Source organism: Lygodium microphyllum, chromosome 9 (assembly GCF_053477565.2).
Source record: "Lygodium microphyllum isolate KBCC chromosome 9, Lygodium_microphyllum_v1.1.10, whole genome shotgun sequence".
Lineage (NCBI taxonomy): Eukaryota > Viridiplantae > Streptophyta > Polypodiopsida > Schizaeales > Lygodiaceae > Lygodium > Lygodium microphyllum.
Window position 1 is genome coordinate 10329193 of NC_141143.1, and position 27882 is coordinate 10357074.

The window sequence follows — 27882 nt, forward strand, 5'->3', positions numbered from 1 at the left end:
GATGCATAGCACCTGTATTCTCTAGATCGTGACCAACGTTGAGTGAGTAAGGTTGTCCAAGCTGTAGGCTAGGCGTTGGGTCTAAGGGGAAAGAAAGTGAGATATGGTACATTCCTGGATACGATCAATTGGTACCTTGAGTGGAAATATGTGTGATATTGTGTTTTATATTGAGCGACGCATCGAGGGGACAATCCCCAAGATGTAGGAGAGTCGCAGTGAGGTAGCGGCAGTCAGCCATAGGAGGACCTCCTATGTTTGTGCTTCATGGCATTTGGCAATGTGCTAGGGACTCCCTCTGAGGAGTGTTAATTGGGTTAGAGTTGGACTATGAGACGTGATACAAACGCAAGATGTTTAGGAAGATGATGTATGTGTCATCCACGCTCCTGGCCGCGAGGCCGTGGGGTGGTTGAGTGCATGATAGAGGTCCGGCTAGTGCATGAGCCAGTGCCGGCCCGTTTTAGGTCCCATCAGTGGTGCGTCTGCCGGGAGCCACTTATAAGTGGTGGTGTTCTTATCTAGGGTTTCTAGGGACCAAAAGGAAGTTGGTTTATGTCCTCTGACAAGGACCATCAAGCCGAAATCCAAAAAACTGAACGTGCTGAGAGGGCTAGTTGGCGGTTAGAGATCGTAAGCCATTATTCTCATCAAAGGAGTAATCCAATACGTATATCACCAAGTCTACCCACTTCAAGTGGGGGTGTGAATCTGTCACTTCAAGCTCCTACTGCTAATCCGATAGTCACCATGGCACAGCCTATTGCGATTCCTGCAGGGACGCCGAATTTACCAGCCTTAGGAGTTCCCTTGCCCATTTTTAATGGGTTAGTGGAAGAGGATGCAGAATTTCACATTTGTGAATTTCAAAGATTGATGTTCAATTATTGCATCCAGGACGAGGGACATCTCATGATGTTCTTCAATAGGACGTTAAAAGGAAGAGCTACGGTATGGTATCACAGCATAGAGTCTAGAACCATAACCACCATTGATCAATTTTATGCAGCTTTCCGAGCGGAATATGCCCCTGAAAGAGGTGGCCAATATTGGTTGCGGGTCTTGAATGTAACACGTCAAGATCCTCATGAGAACGTGAAAGCATATGCTAAGAAGTTGAAGGAAGTATTCCGTAAGTTGCAAACTTACATTCCCATTCCACCAGCTGCCCAATTGCAATACTTTTTGCATGGGTTGGACTTTAATATCCAAGTACAATTGAGCAGTGTGGCCTTAGCAGATATGGATACCGCTACGCGGGCAGAGGGAGTAGAAACACGATTACAAACGGCCTACTCCTATCGAATAAATGTTAATGGGGGTTTAGTACCTAGTGGCAATCCAGCATTGACGAATGGAAGCCAAGGGATGCCTATGACTAACCCTATTGGGAGAGAGAGTGTGGTTCAGAATGTACCTTTACTACCGGCTCCTCCCAGTGTGACTATGCCCATGGCAAGTCAGTTGGCTCCACCAAATGTTGAAGACCAAGTTTCAAGTTCTAATGTTGTTCCTGTGGATCAATAGCCAATGCCAAATCAGATTGTTAGGCCAATGGAACGACAGGTTGACGATCGAGGCTACGAGTCGAGTGCATCTAATGTCCTTAGAGAAGTCAAGGATATGATAAAGCATTATACTAATATGATTTCCGAGCAATATCGACAAATAGCCGTCGACGTTAATTTCTTGAAGAAGCAACAAAATTTGATAGGGAGTCGACGCCCTGAAGAGAGTGGACCCTCTAGATTCAATTGTAAATGGTGTGGTGGACAGCACTTCCCCAGAAACTGTCCAAATGTGAAATGTGACATTTGTGGGAAGTCAGGCCATCTAGCTGCTACCTGTTGGAGTAAGATTAGTTCTCTCCAACAAGGGAGTAAACAGCCGGGCCCAGTGAATCATAAAGCGCAAGGAAATAACTTGCAGCAGAATGATGTACCTAGGCAAATATTACAGAGGGAAAAAACAACTATAGAAGAGTTGCCACAAGGCAACGGAGTCAGCCTTATTGAGGCTGTACGAGTCAATGATGCTGAAACCTCTAACTTAAGAGCTGTGACAAGAGGCCAAAAGGCTAAAGAGGTTGATAAAGATAATACAAAACCAGTTGAGGCAAACCCTAAACAAGGGGATAAGGGGACACAAGTCCAGAGTCCTAGTATAGAAGGGGGACCGCTAAAGCCGGTTAACAAGAAAGGCGACCCTCAGAAGGAGGATGAAGTGCCAAGAAAGAAACACCGAAACCGGTCCAAAGACCAAAAGAGAGGATGGTTTGGCGAGAAAAGAGAGCTTTGGCTACTTATCATGACTTTGATTTAGCGAGTTCTCTTTGTGAAGTCAAACCAGATGTGAATCTCTTGCAATTGATCAAATTATCTCCAGGAGTATGCAAGGAATTTAAGAAGATCCTGCGTATCGGGTATATTGTAGAACCTCTGGGCATAGCACGAGTAGGGGAAGATTGGTTTAACCATGCTGAAAAGAACTGCTCTAGGGTTCTAGCTTATGTAGATGGAATATTAGTAGAATATGCAATTGTAGACACTGGATCCTCCGTCAATATCATGAGTTCAGAATTGATGGAGAGGCTGGGTCTAGGCATCCAGAAAGACAGCTCCACCCTTCTGAGAATGGCTGATGATAGTTTAAGACAACCAGAAGGTTGCGTTACTAAGGTCCATGTTACAATTGCAAGTGTAGAATGCTTCTTGGACTTTAGGGTGATAAGATTTGCAGGACCTCCTAGCTATTGGGTTTTGCTAGGTAGGCCTTGGATCTTACGAACAGACTGTCAAGTCGATATACCCGCCGGTCGAGTGGTTCTAGGTAGAGGTGCTAATCGAGTAATAGTCGATGCTTATCCTGAGTCTCCTCAAAGTGAGAGAGCTCATTTATCTTCTACTGAATTAGAGACAACAGACGATCCATCTGATGGTGAGACATCATCTAGTGATGAATCTAAAGAGGGGTCCACTACAGAGGATATCTATAAGATAACTCTAAATGAGCCGATAGAGCCTCAAGATAGGATAAGAGATGCAAATGTGATTGAGTTAGACCTTGGCACGTCAACTGATTCGCGGCCAATTAAATTAGGTTCTATGCTCAATTTAGTAGAAAAGGAGGACTATGTGTCCTTGATTCAAGAATTCCGCGATATCTTTGCTTGGAGTTATGATAAGCTGAGAGGCATCCCTCCCAGCCTAGCTGTTTATACTATTCTTGTAAAAGAAGGCAGTAGTCCTGTGCATCAGGAGGTAAGGCGTATGCCTTTTGAATTGAGGGACGGGCTATTTGAGGAGTTACAGAAGTTAAGGAAAGCTGGTTTGATCTTCCCTGTACAACACATGGAATGGTGTTCACCCGTTGTTATCAGGAAGAAGAAAAACAACCAGATCCGATTATGTGTGGATTTTAGAGAGCTGAATAAGCAGACAGTTAAGGATTACTACTTGTTGCCGTTTATTGACCAGATTTTGGATCAATTAGCGGGTAGGGAGATATATTCATTCATGGATTGCTTTACAAGATATAACCAGATGGCAATTGCAGAAGAGGACAAGTTGAAAATAACTTTTATTACTATCTTTGGTACTTTTGCGTACCATGTGATGGCCTTTGGTTTATGTAATGCACCTGGATCGTGGCAACGAACAGCGGACAAGACCTTTGGTGACATCTCCCCAAATGAGTTGAAAGTATTTATTGATGGCCTGGGGGCAACCACTGTAAGGGAAAGGATGTTGGTTATTTTAAGAAAATGCTTTGAGCGTTGCAGACAATTTTGTATCGCTCTTAACCCATGAAAGTGTGTCTTTGGAGTACCTTATGGGCTATTGCTGGGCCATGTGGTCAGTTCAGTAGGGATAGCAACTGACCCAAAAAGATCAAGGTTATAGTTGCTATGAGACCCCCACGCACTCAGAAAGAGGTTCATAGCTTTCTGTCATCAATAGGGTACTATCGGAGGTTTATAAATGCCTTGGCAGAAAGAACGTTGCCATTAACAAATTTATTATCCTTTAGTTGTTCATTTGAGTGGAGCGACCCTTGTAAGGTAGCTTTTGAGGATGTGAAACAGGAGCTCGTAAAAGCACCTAAAAGAGGTTAGGTGTTCTATATATTTTCAGAGCCACTATGCATAGTATCAGCTGTTGTTTAGCCCAAATTTGGGAGGAAAAGCGGTACCATCCGATAGCTTTTGCTAGTCCAAAATTGGACATTTCGGAGATCAATTATACCTACATGGAGAAGTTGTGTCTTGCGATGGTCTTTGGGACTAAGAAATTCAGACACTACATTCTCTATGAAAAGGTAGTATTCTATACGAAGGCGGAAGGACTTAGATTGCTTATGAACAAGCTGCAGCCGCCTGATCATTTGGCAAAGTGGTTAATCACTTTGCAGGAGTTCGATTATGAGATTAAGAGTAAGCCACCGAGGCTGTAGGGCATTGTGGAATGCCTTGTGGATTTCGGGGAGCCGAAAGAGATTTTGGCTTAAGGAAGCGATATTGAGGAAATGTTTAAAATTGATACAGCTTCTATCCCATCTTGGTATGCTGCTATTACACACTATCTATCAACAAGAGAGACGGAAGCTGGTTTATCAAAGTCTGAAAAGAGAAAAATCAAACAACAGGCTTTGAAGTTTTCCTTGATCGCAGGGACGCTATATCGGCAGGGTGTTGATGATATCTATCGCCGATGTGTGATGCCTGACGAGGTTCCTTTTATTTTGGAGGAGTGTCATGACTCTGCATGTGGAGGGCACTTTGCAGGACGGTTGACGGCGCAGAAAGCGTTAAGAGCTGGATATTGGTAGCCGTCTATCTTCCAAGATTCTTTTGAGTATGTAAAGAGATGTGATGTATATCAAAGACATGATAGTAGAGAGAATAGGAAACACCCACTTACGTCTATCATGGCTATTCTTCCGTTTGAGAAGTGGGGCATTGATTTTGTGGGTCCTATCACCCCGTCGTCTACTACCCAGAAGAGGTATATTATAGTGGCCACTGATTATTTCACAAAATGGTCAGAAGCGCAGGCGACGAGGCAGGACAATGCAAAAGAGACTGCAAGTTTCCTGTTAGAGCAGATTATCTACCATTTCGGTCCACTGAAAGAATTAGTGTCGGACCGTGGAACCCATTTTTTGAATAAAGTGATCAAAAGCCTGACAGAAGCTTGGCAAATCAAGCACAATAAAACGACTCCTTATAATCCGCAAGCAAATGGGCAGGTGGAAAGTACTAATTAACAGCTTGTGGGGATCTTGTCTAAGATAGTCTCTGAGAAGAAACGAGACAGGGACAGGAAGTTGTATATGGCAGTATGGGCATATAATACCACGTTCAAGCGAGCTACCGGCCATACTCCATTTAAATTGGTTTATGGGAAAGAGTGTGTATTACCCCTTGAAATCAAATTGCCAACCATACGGTTTGGAATCAACCATTCTTTGGGGGATGAGGATTCCCTTTTCGAACGTTTCACGACTATAGCCCACCTGGATGAGCTGAAGTTGCAGAGCTTACTACACCAGGAGGTGGCTAAGCATCGGAAGCGGTTGCATGACCTTAGAGCGAAGAAATATACCTTTAAAAAAGGGCAATTAGTCTTCTATTACGATGCGCATAGGGAGCTGTTTCCAGGGAAGCTGGAACATAAATGGGATGGCCCCTACAAGATTATTAGGTTGGGGAAAAATAGGTCTACGGCCCTATTAACTGATCTACAAGGAGTAGAGTTTAAGAATAAGGTTAATCTGAATAAGATTAAACCTTATTATTTCTAAGTATGCTAATACAAAGAAAATGCATTGCAAGTCCATGCTAGGGATGATTTGAGACCTGCAAAAGAGCTTAAAGTCGGTTGATGGGTCAGTTAATCCCTTATTTGGAGCACCCATATCTAGAGAAGAGATACAATCAGGGGAAACTTATCTGGTGGAGCAAAGGATATAAAGTGATTGAGCAAGAAGACGGAACTTTTGTGTGGGAGATTAAAGTCTTCTGCCATCACTACTTGCGACTGTTGATGAGTATCCCTGTTGAGTTCAATGAAGAAGGTGGGATGGAGCCGTCAGTTCATCCTCTCAACATGCTAAACTTTGATTACCATAATTATGAATAGAGGAGTCCGCGATGGCAGGCTGTGTAAACCCATTGTGGACGTACACATTATATTTTGACGGAGCGTCCAGGGGCCCTAATAAAAAAGGAAGTGTTGGAGTAGTAATCCGAGATCCCCGACGTAGAGTTACGATGAAGTTAGCTGCTTATCTCGGGGTAGGATTCACTAACAATATGGCGGAGTATAAAGCCTTGATTATGGGACTGCATATTGCCAAACAAGGTGGTATTCGTTGGTTGTTAGTAAAAGGGGATTCCCAGTTGATCCTGAATTAGCTAGATGGGACATACACAGTGCGGAATCCCATCCTCCGTATGTATCATCGAACTGCGATGACCCTACTTGAGGAGTTTGAGAGAGTGTCTTTTCAGCTGATTCCACATTACTGGAATAAGTTTGCGAATTCATTGGCAAATCTTGCTTATGAGGAAGACCTCTTCTTTAATTGTGGTCCTAGTTTGGATATTGTGATCAATGATGAAACAGGACCCGGTCGCTTGTGGGGAATGTTATCAGAACATGCGATATATGGCAGACGATGGTTGATATGGGTGATGCAAAGAGTAGCTGAGACCAATCTACCGTTATTATCTTCGACCCATAGGTTAATTAGACAATATGTTATGCGTACGCCTCTTGCTATATATGCAGGAGGGATGGGTCATAACTTTATGCATTTAGTTTAGGGCTACGAGCCTGTTTTTCCTCCTTGGGAAGGAGCCTATTATTGTGTATCTGTGCTATCCCAGGGAAGGATGTGTAGGTGTTATTCAGTTTGATCTTGTTAGGCCAAGAGGGCCCTTGTTGCAAGGTTTTGAATGTTTTATTTCGTTAGGCCAAGAGGGCCGATTAAGTTTTGTAGTGAAGTGCTTTATTTCATTAGGCCAAGAGGGCCAGCTATCTGTTTAGTGTAGGTGCAGTTAATGGTTTCTTGTTTTAGTTCTGTGCTAGACAAGTTCGAAGAAGAGCTTGGAAGGAGCCTTTTGTTGCGTGGAAGCTTCTCGTGGCCCTATCCAGGTGTTTGTGTACTTGTTAGGGGTTTTTCATTTCTTATTGGGGACCGGCGTCCAAGGCATGAAGTCCCGAGGTTTAGGGTAAATATGTCTGAGGGAGATCTGAGTAGTTGTTGCCTCCTGTAAAGATATTGTCAAGCATTGAAAGACCTGTTTTAGAAGGGAGTCCTAGTGACCCTGTTCTGCTAGCCTGCTAGGCAGCTATTCTAGGAGTTCTTGTTAATTGTGAGGCAGATAGAGAAGCCTGCAAAAAAAAATGATAATGATAAGAAGAAGGAAAAACCTTGAATATCTTAAAGGAAAAATATGTACAAAGGTGTGTAAAAAGGGGTTCTAACCCCTATAAAAAAAGAAAAGAAAAGAAAGAAGAAGTTATAAGCAGTTGATCATTGCCTTGCGAAGGCCTGGTAGGTTCTTGGGGACGAGTCAGACCCGGGGCCGATGCCTTGTCTTCTTAGGGGTGGCATCATGCTGGAAAAAGAAGAAAATAAAGAAGGTTGGAGCGAAAATAAAAGTGAGCATCAGAAAATGATTAAGTGTCGCCTTACGAGGGCTTGGTAGGTTCTTGGGTACCGAGACAGGTCCTGAGGCCGATGCCTTGTTCTCCTTGGGTCACTACGCTCAGCTCCCTCCTTTTTACATACCCGAGTATGTCCATAAAATAAAAACCGTACAAGAAGAAATGTGTTAAAAGAAAATACTTCTTGATCAGGATATAGGAGTCCTCGCCTAGTAGGAGCTCCTGGTTGTATTGTCCTTAGTTAGGTAGGTAGTTCAGACCACCACTTAGGGCAACCTCTTTGACGGTTCTTTTTAGTTTGGCCATGTTGGAGCAGTTGGTTAGTGACTAGCTTCGGACCTTTTATCAGATTATGCTAGGCCTACTCCTTGTGGATGTCATGCCTTGGTTCTGTCAGTGGGTAGGGTGAGCATTGTGCTGTGTTTAATATGTATCTATTTTGTATCAGCTTGATGCTTCCTTTGGTTGTTTTGTGCAGAACTAGTGTAGGATTCGACAGGCTGAGTCACCCTATCCCGTGGTCGCCAATGAGAGCGAAATTTTGATGACAAGAAGTGCTTAAAAATAGCTAAAAATTACGAATATCAAGGGAAAAATATTCAACGTTGAAGGCGGTAGCTCGATCTAGGACGATTTTAAGCGGCAAAGTGCTTTAAAGGCACTCGAGCGACACTTGTTGATTTTTCATAAATTTTCAGTCTGTCATGCGGGTTGACAAGAGTTACTGGCCAATGCGAGATACCGAGATGTATGCCCGGGATTTTTCAGAGCTTAATTCGGAGTCCGGACGGGAAAATGGCCACAAAATGATCAAGATATGAAAAGGTGGACACTTGGGAGGCCAAAATTGGGCATGCCTTTTGAGTTTGGACCCCCCCTCTAAAATTTTATGGACCTTATGAAGCAAAGAACGTGGAGAGAGAATGAGGGATGAAGAAAAAACGTGGAGCAACATGGCTGCCGTTTTTTGCGTCCTCTCATAATGGAGATGGAGTATGCAGGCTAAAAGCAACCCATACAATCGATCATGGGGCTGATCTTCCCTCTCTTGGCTGTTCGCTTGTCAAATGGTGGCCTCAATGGAAATCTCTGATCTCAGTCTTTCTCTCTCCTCTCTCTCTCCTCTAAGGGCAGATTCATGTGGTAAAGAAGAAGAAGAAGAATGGATGACGAATGCTTGTCCAATGAAGACCGGAGTGCTCCGTGATGCAAGAGGAATAAAGATTGCTGATTGTGGACTGTCATGAGCATTAATGGCCGCTGGAAATCAGTCCCGAGACATGGCAAATAAAAACCCGCAATCCGCAAAGAATGGTAATTTCATTTTTACAAAGGAAATTGATGTTTTATGCAATTTGCTTCATGAAAACTTGTTCCCATGGGATGATTATGCATTATGATGTTGCTTGCTATGAGTTTGATCAGTTTATGCTCAGAAAATCATAAGTGTTATGACTGAAATTAATAGTGTAAAACCCGTAAAACACGCGAAATAGGGAAAATTTGGGTGTTTTTGATATATAAATGGAAAATATAATAAGACATACCAACTAAATTTGAGTTTTTGCTGCAAATGAACCTAAGGGCCACATACCACAACTCATCTTGTATTTTTAGTTATTTAATATTGTAAAAAATACAAAGAAAAATAGAAAAATAGCCTCATTCAGCCCTACCTTTATGTTTTAGTGAGTGTTTATTATTTTTATATAATAAAAAACATGGAAATGAATCCTAAACCAATCAATAATGCACAACCTAAACGGGTGAGGGGGTAGAGTGTATAAAAGGTGTTTAAATACTGAATTAAATGATGAAAAGCTTGCTGGTTTTTATGCATACCATTTAGGTTGGTCGATAATTAAAGATTAAGAACATAGTAGCACGAGGGTTTCTCGGTGCTAGGTTCATGCAACGCCGTATACGAGCGATAGTCAAATTCATTGAAAGAATGCTTTTGTACTAAGCACAATACTGATTCTTCTTTGTTTGAGCACGTGGGCATTCACTAATTGCATAAATCATAAAGAAACTTAAAGGTATCAGACAATACCTCCTGGATGCATAGCACCTGTATTCTCTGGATCGTGACCAATGTTGAGTGAGTAAGGTTGTCCAAGTTGTAGGCTAGGCGTTGGGTCTAAGGGGAAAGAAAGTGAGGTATGGTACATTCTTGGATACGATCAATTGGTACCTTGAGTGGAAATATGTGCGATATTGTGTTTTATGTTGAGCGACGCATCGAGGGGCCAATCCCCAAGATGTAGAAGAGTCGCAGTGAGGTAGTGGCAGTCAGCCGTGGAAGGACCTCCTATGTTTGTGCTTCGTGCCATTTGGCAATGTGCTAGGGACTCCCTCTGAGGAGTGTTAATTGGGTTAGAGTTGGACTACGAGACGTGATACAAACGCAAGATGTTTAAGAAGATGATGTATGTGTCATCCATGCTCCTGGCCGCGAGGCCATGGGGTTGTTGAGCACATGATAGAGGTCTGGCTAGTGCATGAGCCAGTGCTGGCCCGTTTTAGGTCCCATCAAAACACCTTGATATTTGTATCATTGCTTCCACCATAACTGAGCTTGGCCAACTAACTTAAGTTTAGCTATCATTGCTTGATTGGTAGAGGCGTTGAAATAGTAATCCATTGACTCAATCCATATCTCCACCTCTGTTGCGACGTTTATTTCTTCTCCATCAAACTTGGGTGCCTTAATTTGCTTGAGAAGGAATTTATTTTCTTGCATGTCAGCATTCGTGGGTACAAAAGGTGCCTGGAAATCAAGCCATACCACTTTGGTTATTCTATTTAGGATATGTCTATGAACCATAGATTAATCAATCAAGTAGCATTACGAAGTTCTTCTCTGATACCAATTGTAATGTACCCGCCTATTGGCTATCTAGGTACGTTTCTAGCAGTCCATTGAGAGACGAGTCTAAGCGATGCTGCTCACCATCCTCATGGAATGTTAGGGGATTTTTCGCCTAGAGTTTCTTGAGTCCGCCTTGAAATGGAACATTCACGACCGTACCCACTAGGATCGACCTAAAATGTGGATCCCTAATGGTCAAGGTCTCTTGGCAGCATTCTAGCATCGGGTTCTGGACGTCCTACTTTTTGTAGAGATACCCAAGCCGAAGCAGATCCATGCCACACTTAGTTTAAAGAGAATGCAAAACAAGAGGGATGTGCCGCTCAACCTATCTACCTGTAGGGCATAGTCCCATTTTGGTCCCCTAAAAGGACATGAGTCAGGATTCTAACTTAACAATACCTAAAGGTCAAACAATGATAAAACCTTGTGAGAAGCCTCCCACTTCTCTAGGACCACCCTGCCATACGATAGACTCGTCGGGGGTTCTGTCCACCCACTTCCCTAGATAGCTTTAGGTTTCTAATTAGGTCCTACCACAATTACATGTGACATTTAAAACCAGCTTTCTTAATTAAGCCTTTAGGAAATAGGGTTTGTTCGCGTAATTTACAGCATAGACACAAAAACAGAGCAAGCAGTCCTTTTGACAAATAAGTTCCTTAACTTATCTTCATGTTAATCTTTGTCTCCTGCCCATACAGGAGAAATTATGTATCCCTTCTATCCAACAGAAGTCCATGGTCCAAGTCGCATGGCACCATAATTTCCATTTATTATCTGGAATAGGATCTTCCAACGCCATACACTTTGGGCTCACGGCAGTCATCAACTCCATTTCAAACTAAGCAAGGGGTGTTCAGAGCTCCAACTGACCCTAAGCAACCTAGGAGTGAGACACAACTTTCGTGGTTGGCCTTTTCACCACTTGACCTTCGGCCTGTGAATTAAGCAATGCCCTCTCGGGTTGAAACACGATGTGACCTTAGAGATGATCCACCTTTCCTTAATTAATCCAATTAAGAATCAAGCACAATCAAGGCAATCAGCCTGATATCATCTACCAAGAAACATTCCTTTATTTCCCATTGCAACTTGTCATCACTGACCCCTGCCATGCATTTATCATCAAACACAAGCACTTGGAATAATCATCCAAATCACATCCCAACAATCAGTTTAATGCAAGAGCATTTAGGACATTGTTTGATTAGTCAACAAAAAACAATGTTATCATTTTCCAAACATTGTAGGAATAGTCGCGATAACCTTTCCATCACGCATTTGCTCTCCCCCTTGGGATCAGGAGTGGTTCTATGTAAAATTTACTTAACACACCCTTCTTTTGGCTAAGGCATATATTAGGGTTTCAAACATTGTACAAGACATAAGTCCTAGTAGTCACTTATGTTGATCGATAACCCAGCCTTCTTCCCAACAAGTACAAAAGCATCAGTCTTTCCTTTGACTTAGGGTTTCCTAGTAGTCACTTATGTTGATCGATAACCCAGCCTTCTTCCCAACAAGTACAAAAGCATCGGTCTTTCCTTCAACTTAGGGTTTTCTAATCCGTAGAGCTCTCCACTTGCCTTTGAGGCTTGGAATTGTAGTTTGTACCTAGCTCAATCCCCGAGTTGGGTTGATGAAGGTAGTAGTTGTCAAGATTGTGGGAGAGAAGGAAGGAGTCTCACTTGTAGCTATCTCACTTACACAATGGGGGAATACACAAAGGTGGAGGCTGAAAATAAATTTTCTCTTCTTAGTTGTGTAAGCCAAAAAGAACTCTCATACAGAGAAATAGAAGAACCCTATATATGGATCTCAAACAAAACTCAACTAACTAAGGTGGCATACTAACTGAGCCACGAACTAGAGTAGATAAGGATAGCTGTCATCTAGCTACTATTCATGGGCGATGTACCAACCGCATCTGCAGCTAACAAGTCGATGACATAAATGCACAACGGTCACCCTAGCATATCACGAGTGGAGCTCGATATCTCAACACTCCCCCTCGAGCTCAATCCCAATTCCTGCACACCAATTATGTCTATGACCTTGTGCAACTTCTCTGTGCCCAATGCCTTCGTGAATATATCAGCTACATGATCCTCTGTGGTGACATAAACTAGATCAATAAGACCTAGTAAAACCCTCTCCCGCACATAGTGATAATGCACCTCAATGTGCTTTGTTCTAGCATGATAGACTAGGTTATTTGCCAAGCGTATACTGCTCATGTTGTCACAATAAATGACAACTGGCCCATCTGTAGGTTGATGCATATCATAAAGTAGCTTATGCAACCAAGCTACCTCACATGCAGCCATTGTTGCACCCCTATACTCAGCCTCTGTGCTCAACAAGGCAACTGTAGGCTGTTTCTTGCTACTCCAAGTGACTACAGCACTCCCAAAAGAGAACACATATCCACTGGTAGATCGTCTATAAGAAATACTACCAGCCCAATCAGCATCAGTGTATCCATGCAACTGTATCTGAACCCCAGTCTCATAAAATAGTCCATACTGCAATATGGACTTCACATACCTGAGTATGCGTCTAGCCGCATCCAAATGCGGTTTCCTTGGAGCCTGCATAAACTGACTTACCAATCCAACAGCATAGCTCAAATTTGGCCTGGTAATAGTCATATAAATCAAACTTCCTACTATGCGTCTGTACATAGTAGGGTCTTCGAGAAGCTCACCTCCATCTGTGCTCAGCTTCACATTCTGATCCAAAGGAGCTGAAATAGGCTTACAGCCTCTCATCCTATATTTGGACAGCACGTCCAATCCATACTGCCTCTGCAAGAGCCGTATCCCACTTGGTGATCTAATCACCTCAATGCCCAAGAAATAATGCAGCTCTTCCAAATCCTTCATCTCAAACTTTTGCTTCAATAGCATTTTCATATGAAGGATATCTTCATCACTATCACCTGTGATAATCAAATCATCAACATAAATGACAAGCAGCATAATAACTTTCTCTGTTTTTCTCACATAAAGTGAGAAATCTGCCTTGGAAATCTGAAAGCCAATAGTGACAAGATACTATCCTATCTTGTCAGACCATGCTCTAGGTGCTTGCTTCAAGCCATACAAGGCTTTCTTCAACCTGCAAACAAACTCAGGATAAACAACATGCACATAACCTAGTGGCTGCTCCATATAGACCTCTTCTTGCAAATCACCATGCAAGAAGGCATTCTTTACATCCATTTGATTTAAAGACCATCCCTTTGATGCAGCCATAGCAATGACTGCTCTTACGGTTGCCATCCTTGCAATCGAACTGAATGTTTCTTCATAATCAATGCCATATGTTTATGCATACCCCTTGACTACTAATCTTGCCTTGTATCTGTTCACAGAACCATATGCATTGTGCTTCACCTTATAGATCCACTTACAACCAATTGCATTCTTATCTTTAGGCAAAGGTACCAATTCCCATGTAGCATTTGCTTCCAAGGCATCCATTTCTTCATCCATGGCTTTCTTCCATTTTTCTTTTCCCATGGCTTGCTCAAAAGAAGTGGGTTCTGGTTCCTATATCACTTTGACGATATAGGCATAGTGAATAGTTGTAAATCCATCATATTTCAGCCTATCCACAGGATACCTAGCTCTGGTAGACCTACGCAAAGTAGGCTCACTTCTAGATGCTCTCAAAACATCCTTGGTTTTCCTTACTCCAGGTGTAGCAACAGAAGGAATACCCAACTCATCATCAATGCTCTGTTCTGAGGCACTAGATTCACCATCCACATAAGAGTGACCTGCATTCACATCAAACATGGGCTGATCTACCTTCTGTTTTCCTTTTTGTGATACCTGCATACCACTATCGGCATTGCTTTGAGAAGATTCTCCTGATCTGAATCTGCCTGTCCATGGCGAAGAATGTAAACCACTGCTAGAGGACACTCCAGGTCCACTAATATCTTGTGACTACTGCTGTGAATTCTATGCAGCATTACCATTTTGTGCATCTACATTATCAATCACATTTACTAGTTTATACCAGCTACTCATCTCATCAAAAACAATCTCTCCTCACTGTAAACTTACGAGTAGAAGGGTTATAGCATCGATATCCTTTCTGCTCTGTAGAGAGTAACCAATAAAGATGCACTTCTCAGCTTTTGGATCCAACTTGGATCTCAACTCATCTGGCACATGAACATAGGCAATGAAACCAAAAATTTTCAAATGAGAAATATCGGTTTTCCTACCAGTATACCTCTCCTCTGCAGTCATGCCAGGTATTGCTGCAGTAGGAGTCCTGTTCATTATGTAGACTGTTGTAGCAATTGCCTCAGCCTAGTAAAAATCTGGCAAGTCTTTTTCATTGAGCATGGCACGAGATACCTCTCCAATATGCCTGTTTTTTCTTTCTGCAATTCCATTTTGCTGTGGGGTATAACTACATGAATATTGCTACTTTATGCCATGCTCCTACAGAAACCTTGCAAACTCATTTGAGAGGTACTCTCCTCCTCCATCTGATCTTAGGTATTTTATTTGCACGCCTGTTTCTTTTTCAACCATAGCTTTAAGAGTTTTGAAATGCCCAAACACTTCACTTTTCTTTTTCATAAAATACACCCAAACTTTTCTTTTTCATAAAATACACCCAAACTTTTCAACTCCTCAAAATCAGGAAATCTTTCACAGATGAAAATGGATGTTCGAAACTGTGCATAATCCTTTCCTAGACCATTCAAGGTCACAGAAACTAAATCATCATCTTCCACTGGCGACCCAATGGAAGCAAGTGCATCTACAATCTTCTTCACCTTCATGTGGTAGTCATTGATGCTCATACTTTCTCTTTGCACATTGTGCAACTCTTGCTTGAGCTACATTTTCCTGGCTTGCGTATTTATGCTATACATTTTTGACAAAGTATCCCATGCCTCCTTTGGTGTACTTGCATCCTGAATATGCACAATCATAGAGTCTGAAATACTGATACACAGCCAGTACATAACTTTTATGGCTCTCTCATATCATCCTTTAAATGCCTGCATTTGCTGTTGATTGGGAACATCAGGAAGAACTGGTTCTTCTTCATTTCCTGCAACAAATTCCCAATATCCTTTTCCCATAAGGAAATTCTTCATTCTAAGCTTCCATGCTTGGAAGTTGTTCTTGTCAAGCTTTTCATTGACAATCTATGAAAGAGAATCAGACGTCATTATAGAACACTGCAAAAAATTCTGTCACTGTAAAAAAACACAGCTTCACCCTCACAAGGGCAAATCTGCAAAACTGACGAAAGTGGTATTTGACCACACAGTCACTTCCTAGTGAAGATTTTGCATCAACAGGCAATAAGGATGATTCTATAACTCCCAATGTCTCTACTCACAAGCATACGATGCAAATTCTACGGCAACTTTTCACTGACCTGTAGAACAGTGGTCGCACAGCATAAAACAGGGCCTTTTCCTAAGTGCGTGCAGAAAACTTCCGCCTCCAAAACAGGCCCCGAAATGGCCTCAAATCAAAAAAATAGAGCAACCAAGGGCTAAAGCCTTCTCCCGCAGCATATACTGCCCTCTTGCTACACCGCGAAGGGCATCTCAATCTGAGACAATGCACTCTTGCACTTTTCGGCTGTGCTACCTGCAGAGACTTGCTCCCAAAACAGAAAAATGAAAGCAACACTAGTCCTCTTACCAGTACACCGCAAACTTGGTTTGCTTTCTTCAGCTCCTTACCACAAACAAGGCTCTGATACCATGTCAAGATTGTGGGAGAGAAGGAAGGAGTCTCACTTGTAGCTTTCTCACTTACACAATGGGGGAATACACAAAGGTGGAGGCTGAAAACAGTTTTTCTCTTCTTAGTTGTGTAAGCCAAAAAGAACTCTCGTACAGAGAAATAGAAGAACCCTATATATGGGTCTCAAACCAAACTCAACTAACTAAGGTGGCATACTAAATGAGCCACGAACTAGAGTAGATAAGGATAGCTGTCATCTAGCTATTATTCATGGGCAGTGTACCAACTGCATCTGCAGCTAAGAAGTCGGTGACATAAATGCACAACGGTCACCCTGGCATATCATGAGTGGAGCTCGATATCTCAATAGTAGTTACCAGACGGACCCCAAGGCATCTTAGTTTTAGCCCTTATGATTGTTGTTTGCACTAACTATGCATAACATCAGGATTCCAATCTATCAAACATGAGCTATTAGTTCGTATTGTTAGCAAGAGCTTGGGCAAACCCTAAAGTTTCTAGGATGAATTTCCTTTAGGCTAGATCGCTTACCATGCCATCATTTGCCAAGTGTGCAAGTTGCAGCAAATAACTTAAAGGCAATGAAAACACCCCTACCATTCCGAGGACAGGGAGTCGACAATGCTTGAAGCCTTATGTGTTGTTTATAAATTTATCCCATACCATCTAAATGCAATTAACTTCTCTTGAAACTAGCATTTGGGAAACTTAATCCTTCGAATAGTCGAAACGAAGTTTACCTTTTCTAATGAACTATTTTTCATGTGGTAAAGTTTTGAACCTAATGTATCGCATGTGGGAAATTAAGCAAGCATCTATCAAATTGAGAATACATCACTTACCACTGGTACCACAGTTGGATTGGCAGTGATGCCCTCACGCCCGAGGCTTCATTGCTCATTGTGGGATTTCCATCTGCGCATGACACTTTCTGCTTGGGGGCCATCCTTGGTCTTTTCCTCTTTTAGATGCGACTCGCACAAGACTTCATCAGGAGCCACTTGCTCGAGAAGAGGGCCAATTGGGAAAAGTTTAGCTTGCTGGATAGAGGTCATTCTCGCACAAGACTTCATCAGGAGCCACTTTCTCGAGAAGAGGGCCAATTGGGAAAAGTTTAGCTTGCTGGATGGAGGGCATTCTCGCAAGAGGTACGAGGAATAGATTCCTGGTCAAAGGGGAAAAAAATGCGTGTGGCCACCCTCTTAGGAGGGGAAGAGAAAGAGTTTCTCTCCCTCCCCCTCTCTCAAGTTTTGATATGGAGCAGCTAGAGATCATGAGAGCATTAGACCCTGAGGAGTTGGGGATCAGTAGGGAGTCAGCAGATACTGAGCCAGACGCCACAGGGTATGGAAGGCATTTACTTGAGCTTGGTAGTAGACATCATCTCGTTATTTATAACGGGATGGCACGATGGCCATATTTAGGAGGTCTTACATGCTTCCCACATGGGGGGGCGAGAGTACTGTAGATTATCTGCTCGGACCGATCGATGGGATGCATACTATCAAGTCCTTCGGCCTTGGGAGACTTCCACTCGGTGCCGATCACATCTTTCTCAGTTTCTCACTCCTCACCTCATTACCATCACCACCTGCAGATATCATACCCCACATGCATACTACCATACACTTCACTCATAAGCTCTCACATATTTACTCACAGCATCTGGAGGAGTACATCACGTCACTTGATCCATACGCACCCCTTGATACACTGACCACTGTTATCACACGCATTCTGCATGATTCTGCTACACTCAGTTTTCCACATCACACATACACGCACCCCCCTCGGACCGGTACCATGCCACAGAACAGGTGGTATGATGATGAGTGCAGAGATCTACGTCGACAGCTACGCGATTTGGAGACCAGAGGAGAGATCACACGCAGACAGGCGCAGAGACGCATGCACCGCTTGACCCACCGTAAAAAGCGAGAATGGGAGGAGGAGAGATATTGGGATATATACCACCTTCTTATGAGCAGAGATTGTGCAGAGGCATGGAGGCAAATCAGAGAACCACGCTCACCCACACCGATACATGACCCTGGAGTATGGCATGAATACGCACAGAGTTTATATCATGTACCCGCACAGCCGCTGATACCCACACCATGTACACCGAGACCGGGTATTTCATCCTTTTTCACCACTAGTATGGTGAAACATGCTATCTCACGGTTACAGTATGGCCGTGCTCGAGACCAGTTTGATCTTCAGGCAGAGCATATTATATATGGCAGAGACACATTGGCTCCACTCATTGCTCACCTCTTCAACCGTGCATTGTCGGAGGGGTTCCCTGACTCGTGGACAGAGCACACCATTGTACCTATCCACAAGTCAGGGGATCCTATGGATCCTAACACATATAGAACCATCATGATTGGGCCAGTTTTGTCCAAACTTTATGGCATGGTGATGGAGGAGGAGCTCAGCACGCTAGCAGAGAGAGTGCATGCGCACACCCGGACAGGCAGGGTTCAGACGGGCATTTTCTACCATAGACCACATCTTCACTCTCCGTTGTCTGATCGACCAGACACGAGTGAAGAAACAGAGATTGTACTGTTGCTTTGTGGATTTCCGCAAAGCCTTTGACATGGTTCCGAGAGAGAGGCTTTTCAGACGCCTACTTGATCTGGGGGTGGATGATGACATGATGTGGGGTATTTATGCACTGTATGAGCGGGTTACTGGCAGAGTCGGATGTCCGGGAGGTATATCAGATCCCCTTGTGAGCACCATTGGTGTGAAACAAGGATGCCCACTCTCACCGACTCTATTTGGGCTATACATTGATGAGATAGCAGAGTTTATTCAACAGCGAGCCGGTGGAGGTATAGATCTCAGTGGAGCCACAGTTCATATCTTACTATATGCAGATGACATTGTGTTGGTCTCAGACTCAGCTCAGGGATTACAGCAGCATTTATTAGCATTGGATGATTTTTGCATACAAAGAGGCATGACAGTGAACCTTGGTAAAACCAAGGTTCTTATATTTCATACATCAGCTCAGATATGCAGACAGAGTATTTTCATGGCAGCAGGAGGGAGTATTGAGGTCACTGGATCATATGTATATTTGGGAGTCACCTTTACAGCAGCTTCAGGGACTTTCTCGATGACACAGGCAGCTCGTGACCGCCTCAGTAGAGGATACTCAGCATTGGCTCTTATGGAGCGACATTGTTATCAGGCACATTTCCAGGAGCCCCGCACCAAGGGGTGGCTCTTTGATACTCTAGTCACTCCAGCACTGATGTATGGAGCAGCTATATGGGGGCCAGGCCTTGCCGATTATGTATGGACATTGATGGAGAGACCTCAAGTGATCATGATATCTAGATTGATTTGCAGCAAGACCTCAGTTCCACATGACATTGTGCGAGCAGAGCTTGCCACACCGCCCATGCTAGTCGAGGCATTATTTCAGACAGTCTGCTTCCTACACAGATTTCAGGATATGGACAGAGATCGCATTGCATATAGAGCATATATGGCATCTCAGGAGATGGCTCGAGCGGGGGATACCACATCATGGTATGCACAGACTAGAGCTTGGTTTGACAGACATGGGCTGGACATTGATAGACTCCCACCTCTTCTATATGAGACTCAGGCTCCCACTTACACCCTCTCTCTCTCTGAGAGGAACAGAGTCATCAGACAGGAGATATGGCATATTTATATACAGAGGACATGGGTCAGCCCTGCACAGCCACTGCCATCGAAGATGGCACATTATTATACACAGTTCTTGAGCATATCAGAGCAGGGATTCATAGAGATTCCGAGATATATGCAGATCTATATGCCACATTGATTGAGAGTTCTTATTGGACAGCTCATGGTATCATCACATTAGCTTATGATTGAGAGTGGCAGAGCCAGTGGCATCCCACGGGAGGAGAGGATATGCCCCCTTTGCAGATCAGAGGTGGAGAGTGAGGAGCATTTTGTTCTCAGATGCCCGGCATACTCAGAGTTGAGATCTAGATACACATTGCGCAGCTCACTTCAGGGATGTATGACTGATATGGATCAGAGATCATTTGGCCGTTTTCTGGGAGAGGCATGGCACATCAGAGAGCAGAGCACACAGCGGGTCCCAGTCAGAGAGGGGCCCACCGAGACAACTATTACATAGTTCTTTCAGACAGACAGAGTGAGAGCTACTATACCAGCCTCCAGCCAAACCTCCGGGCTCACACTACAGCAGGCTGAGGACTAGCGTACCCGACGCCGCACGAGGATCCGGGGGTTTCGAACCCCACAGCCACACCGACAGGAGATCCGGAGGATTCTTGATCTACATCGACAGCAGACTGAGATCCGACGACACTCGACACATTGGATCTCAGATCTCCAGTTTGCTCTTTCTCCACCGCCGATGTACCACATCCTGCATCCAAGAGGAATCACCTGCTATTAGCGACTTCAACGACTGCTACTACATCCCAGGATAGTATATCTCCCTGCCTCTGTTACATATACACATCGCACCACTTTATCACAGCCGACAGTTGTTCCCCTATCACAGCTGACATTTGTTCCCCTTTTGTAGCCATTATCTGGAGTACCAGAGCTACATACACACATACACATATACAACACTTATCACACTCACAGCACCGTATTTTCAGTTTCCAGTTTTTAGCTTTTCATTCAGCACTTTTATTTTGGATAGCTGGACCTCATCAGTTGTATCACAGTTTGTCTCATAGGCCAGTTTTGGTCTTTAGAAGACGTTAATATAACTTTCTTTCTCTCTCTCTCTCTCTCTCTCTCTCTCTCCCTCTTCTTCTTCTTTCTCTCTCTCTCTCGCTCTCTCTTCTTCTTCTTCTTCTTCTCATTCTCACTTGTCTTTCTTCTTGCTCTTCTTCTTCTTCTTCTTCTTCTTCTTCTCCTCTCCCTCTCCCTCTCCCTCTCCCTCTCCCTCTCCCTCTCCCTCTCCCTCTCCCTCTCCCTCTCCCTCTCTCTTTGTCTCCCTCTCTCTCTTTCTCTCACCCTCTCTCTTTTTCTCTTACAGGCTAGCAGCAGCAAGGGGGGGGGGGGGAAAGAGGTGTTACCCTTCCTCATTTTTTATACACGAGGGAGGGGGTTATATATTGGTGGAAGGGGTTATTATGGGGGGGGGGACGTGGAGAGGACGTGGAGTGGTGGTGGTCTTCCCCCCATCCACCACCTTGCATCTTTCATGGTGCTATGGAGGGATAGTAGGCCTGTGGCCTCTCCCTCGTCATGTCATCGCCTCCTTTCCCCTTCCTCGTGCTCTTCACCATCATCCTTCTCCTCCACATCAACTGTCATCATCATTGCCTACTCCCTCCCTCTCGACGTCATCACATCATCTCCCCCTCCATGTCGACATCTCCCTCCTTCCTCTTCTTTCCCCCTTGCCACCTGTTGGTGATGGTAGGGGGGGAAGGAATAAAAAGCTTTCCTTTTTTTTTACCTTAATTATAAAAGGGGGATTCCCATGGCCCGCACCAGGATGTTACAATGTGGCTAATGTCTTCTTGGATCCTAGAACCCCAAAGATTGGTGTGTGGATTGAAGGATGCTTCATATAGCAGACACATTGATTGATGGAGGCTTATCAATGAACATAATGACAGATGTGACAATGAAAGACCTAGGCTTGCAAGGAATACAGCCTACGCAGTGGCTTATCAATTAGGCCAACCAAAGGAGAATTAAGCCTTTGGGCATTCTCTCATACCGTGAAGATAACCCTCACAAGAAGAGATTATTGGCTGACATATCTGGTGGTCAAACTAAATTTCTACGGGACCTCATATCCTCTCCTACTAGGAAGATTGGCTTTTTGAAGCAAGGGCACGGACAGATTGGTTCAAAGGAATCCTAACCCTAGGTAGAGGACCCAACAAAGTGGTGTTGAAGTTGTATGGATCGCAAAAAGGCAATGGATCCACTTTCATCGAAGTCGTAACAGACTCCTCCAATGAAGTAACAGATGGCACATCAGGAGATGAAAAGCCCATCAGATAGATCTTTCCTAGGAAAACAAAGGTGCAATCCTTGATAGTGAGCATTGTAAGCCAACTACCGAAAGAAGCCAAGTCTTTGTCAATGAGTGAATACCTCATGCCTGAATCCGAATTGACTTCTGAAATCACCTCTGACAGTGAGATAAAAGCATGGATGTATTGTTCTCCCTGTTACATGACCGTAGGAGAGCTAGAGATAGACACAAAGGCAGAGAAAGAGACAAAAGCAGAGGTAGACACAGAAGCAAAGGACATAAAAAAGAGTTTGTTCTTCTCTTATAGAGCTCCCACAAAGGCAGAAATAGAGTTTAAAGATGATGAAGATGACAATGAGGAAAAAGACAATGAAAGCGAGCTAGAAGAGTCTATCCTGCTCGCAAAAGGCATAGATGAGGAAGAAGTTCCAAAAGCCGTAGAAGTAGAAAATCCCATGATGTTTGACAAAATAACTATGATACCCTTTGGACTAGCTAATGACCCACGTCATATGCAAACCCTCTATAAGAAATGGATCAAGCAGAATAAGCCTTCCTTCAACAATGGCTCTAATCTACTCTTCTTAAGAAAAGATGATGATGATGCACTATGCCAACAACCACTAGCTCGGTAGCTCAAACAAAATGTAGAAGGCTTCTATTATGTGAGGTTTTTGGATTCATTCTCAGAAGACAAGTCCTCAAGCCAAGAAGTAAATCATCCTCAAACCAAACCTGAAATAGTAATGATACAATTTCAACTTCCAAAGGAGCAAGCTAATTCTCCACTGAAAGAGAAAGTTGGTTACAGTGGATCATCAGAAGAGAAGACCACTCCCTTGAAGGAGTCAAATCTATATCCAGAAGTAGTCTGTGAGACTTTCATCTGCGAAGTGGAAGGAGAAAAGCAATTAATGTTTGTGGATGCTGATGGTACCGGATGCCACCTGAAGGTGGGTATCAATATTTTAGAAGAAGAACTATTGGTCCTGCATGACCTACAAAAGGAGAACTTGGACATATTTGCATGGTCATACAAATATATGAAGGGGATTGATTCCATCGTATGCCAACACCACATCAAGCTAGAGCCTGATGCCAAGCCGGTGAGGCAAAGACACATGTGCATGAATCCAAATTATTCTATCCTAGTGAAGGCCAATTCACTGAAGCTCCTTGAAGCTGAGTTTATCTATCCATTGGCTAATAGTGAATGGGTTTCGTCCATTGTGGTAGTACCCAATAAGAATGGAGAGCTATGAATATGTGTGGACTTCTGGAAGCTGAACTCCAAGACCAACAAGGATCATTTCCCTATCCCTTTCATAGACAAACTGTTGGATACAATGGCACGCCATAAACTTTATTCCCTCTTTAATGGATTCAGTGGATATAATCAAGTCCAAATCACAGAAGAAGATCAACCCAAAATAACATTCACAATAGAATGGGGAGCATATGCTTACAAAGTGATGCCTTTTGGGCTCTGTAATGCCCCTGCTACTTTCCATCGAGTAATGATAGCTACATTCTAAAACCATCTTCATGACTTCATTGAGGTGTACCTAGATGACTTCTATGTCTATAGCCTAATCCATGAGCATTAGGGACACCTACAACAATGTTTTGATAGATGTGGAGAGTATAGGATCTCTCTCAATCCTAAAAAATGCATCTTCAAAGCCTCTTCAGGAGTTCTTCTAGGCCACATTGTCTTTGCATAAGGGATAGCAATAGGCCCTGCCAAGATTGAGAATATCGCAGCCTTAACAACTCCAACCAACCTCAAACAATTGAGGGGATTCCTTGGCCATGTGGGCTATTACAAAAGGTTCATTGTGCACTTTGCAACAAAGACAGCCCCCTTCATAAGATCTTGAGAAAATATGTAGAGTTTACTTGGACCATTGATTGTGATGAGGCATTCAATACCTTGAAGTAGTGTCTGATTGAAGTACCCATCTTGCAGCCTCCTGATTGGATGAAAGAGTTCCATGTGCATATTGATGCATTGGTCAAAGGGCTAGGTGCAATTTTATGCCAAAAGAGCCCCTCAAAGTTAGATCAACCTATCTATTATGCAAGCCAAAAAGTAACCGATAGAGAACAAAACTACACAGTGACGCAGCTTGAGTGCTTGGCAATGGTGTTTGCCTTGGAGAAGTTCCGACACTACCTACTATTGATGCACTTCAAATTCTGCATGGATCATGAAGCCGTGTCCTTCTTGATGATGAACAATGTGGATGTGAAGGGAAGAATGATGAGATGGCTCCTTTTGTTCCAAGAGTTTGACTTTGAGGTAGTTACTAAACCCGATCGCTCCCATGTCCTAGATGATCATTTGTCGCGAATCCCTCAGAGTGATGAAGAAGAGCAAGATGATCTAGACATTCCTGATGCTTCCCTTTTTCTAGTCAAAATTGTTACCCCATGGTACATAGAAGTCAACCTCTTGGCAACCCAATAATATCCCCCTAGTATCTTGAGCAGTGAAAAGAAAAAGCTTTTGTTGGAATCAGCCCCCTACACCCTGTTAGGTGGTGCTCTGTAAGAAAGGCAAAGATGAAGTATTGTGTAGATGTGTTACAAGAGAAGAGATTAGAATCGTGTTGAAAGCATGCCACGATGAGCCCTATAGCAGTGGACACTTTGTAGAAGAAGTGACAGCTAGAAAGGCCTTGCTTGCAGGATATTGGTGGCCGACCCTCCATAAGGATGCCTATGACTACTGCAAACGTTGTGATGCTTGTCAATGAATGGAAAAGCCTACCAAATCTAGCGCCATGCCACTGTAACCTATCCTTCCCCTAAAGCTGTTTGAGAAATGGAGAATTGACTTCGTGGGCCTCATCGATCCGCCAACCAGAAGGAAATAGAATAGATACATTTTGGTCTGTACGGACTATATGTGACAAAGTGGTGTGAAGCCAAAGCTCTGAAGTGAGATAATGGCAACAACATGGCCCTATTTCTGTATGAGAATATCATCACCCATTTTGGCAGTCCCCTCGAGCTCTTAAGTGATAGAGGTACTTACTTTCTTAACAAGATTATGGAAGAATTGACAGAGCTGTACAAGACACGCCATCATAAGTCCACACCTTATTACCCCAGAGCCAACGACCAAGTTGAAGTTACCAATCGTATCCTTTATTCAATTCTGATGAGAACGATTTCTGTACATCATCGTGATTGGGATGATCGACTTATAGAGGCCCTCTAGGTGTACAGAACCTCCCATAAGACTGCTATAGAACAGACCCCTTTCTAGTTGGTGTATGGTACTAAAGTCGTCTTCCCTGTTGAACTCGAGCTACCCTCTTTGCACGTGGCTATCAAAGAACACTTGGGAGATGACGAGTCCCTACAACTCCATCTCTTGCACCTAAAATGTCTAGATGAGACTGGCAAGATAGCCCTACAATGTATGGAAGCCATGCAAGCTCACAGGAAGGCCTATCATGATAGCTTCATCAAGCAGAAGAAGTTCAATGAAGGTGACTTAGTCTTAGTCTATGATTCCTGATTTGGTAAGTTTCTAGGCAAGCTTCAACAACGATGGATGGACCCCTATAAGGTACTTGCTATCAACCCTAATGGCTCTATCCAAGTTCAAACAGTTGATGCTTCTAATGATCCCTTCCTAATAATGGCTATCACCTCAAGAAGTATTACCCTCCCTGGGGATCTTGAAAATTACCGCCAATATTTCTTTCATTCCTTGCGTGTTGGTCGGTAAGGCTTTACCTATTGCTCCTGATAGCCCTCCTGCTTATCTTGATGAGGTGGTCTTGTTCTCCTAACCCCTCACAGCCACCTTCCATCCTAACGTGGCTTCCCTTCCATCTAATCCAATAGAGGTTGTGAGAATGGTTCTGATACATGGTGTTCCTACCATTCTCCTCTTTCAAAAGAAAAAATAAAATAAATAAACATATATTGGTTATGGGAGAAAAGGACTTTGGTCCCTGTCATGCCGCGAGAAAAGGTGGAAATACCCTTCGAAGTAGGGCAAAAGAGTAGAAAAATAAAAAGAAAAAAACACTGCTTACGACTGTTGACGAGTATCCCTGTTGAGTTCAATGAAGGTGGGATGGAGCTGTCAGTTCATCCTCTCAACATGCTAAACTTTGATTACCGTAATTACGAATACAAGAGTTCGTGATGGCTAACTGTGTAAACCCATTATGGGCGTATACATTATATTTAGATGGAGTGTCCAGGGGCCCTAATAAAAAAGGGAGTGTTGGAGTAGTAATCCGAGATCCCCGACGTAGAGTTACGATGAAGTTAGCTGCTTATCTCGGGGTAGAATTCACTAACAATATGGCGGAGTATAAAGCCTTGATTATGGGACTGCATATTGCCAAACAAGGTGGTATTCGTCGGTTGTTAGTAAAAGGGGATTCCCAGTTGATCCTGAATCAGCTAGATGGAACATACACAGTGCGGAATCCCATTCTTTGTATGTATCATCGGACTGCGATGACCCTACTTGAAGAGTTTGAGAGAGTGTCTTTTCAGGTAATTCCACGTTACTGGAATCAGTTTGTGGATTCATTAGCAAATCTTGCTTATGAGGAAGACCTCTTCTTTAATTGTGGTCCTAGTTTGGATATTGTGATCAATGATGAAACAGGACCCGGTCGCTTGTGGGGTATGTTATCAGAGCATGTGATATATGGCAGACGATGGTTGATATGGGTGATGCAAAGAGTAGCCGAGACCAATCTACCGTTATTATCTTGGACCCATAGGTTAATTAGACAACATGTTATGCGTACGCCTCTTGCTATCTATGCAGGAGGGATGGGTCATAACCTTATGCATTTAGTTTAGGGCTATGAGCCTGTTTTTCCTCCTTGGGAGGGAGCCTATTATTGTATATCTGTGCTATCCCAGGGAAGGATGTGTAGGTGCTACTATGTTTTATTTCGTTAGGCCAAGAGGGCCAATTAAGTTTTGTGGTGAAGTGTTTCATTTCATTAGGCCAAGAGGGCCCATTGTCTGTTTAGTGCAGGTGCGGTTAATGGTTTCTTGTTTTAGTTTTTGTGCTAGACAGGTTTGAAGAAGAGCTTGGAAGGAGCCTTTTGTTGCGTGGAAGCTTCTCGTGGCCCTATCCAGGTGATATCTCTCCTTTATGAGTACTGTGGTGTTTATGCTATATGTGTTTGTGTACTTGTTAAGGGGTTTTTTGTTTCTTATTCAGGACCGGCGTCCAAGGCATTCAGTCCCAAAGTTTAGGTTCAGTGTGTTTGAGGGGGGTCTGAGTAGTCGCTGCCTCCTGCAAAGACATTGTCAGGCATTGAAAGACCTGTTTTAAAAGGGAGTCCTAGTGACTCTGTTCTGCTAAGCCTGCTAGGCGGCCGTTCTAGGAGTTCTTGTTAGTTGTGAAGCCGTTAGAGAAGCCTACCGGAAGAAGAAAATAATGGTGATAAAAAGAAACTTTAAATATCTTAAAGATAATAAAAATATATACAAAGGTGTGTAAAAAGGGGTTCTAACCCCTATAAACAGAAAAGAAAAGGAAAAAATTTATAAGCAGTTGATCATCGCCTTGCGAGGGCTTGGTAGGTTCCT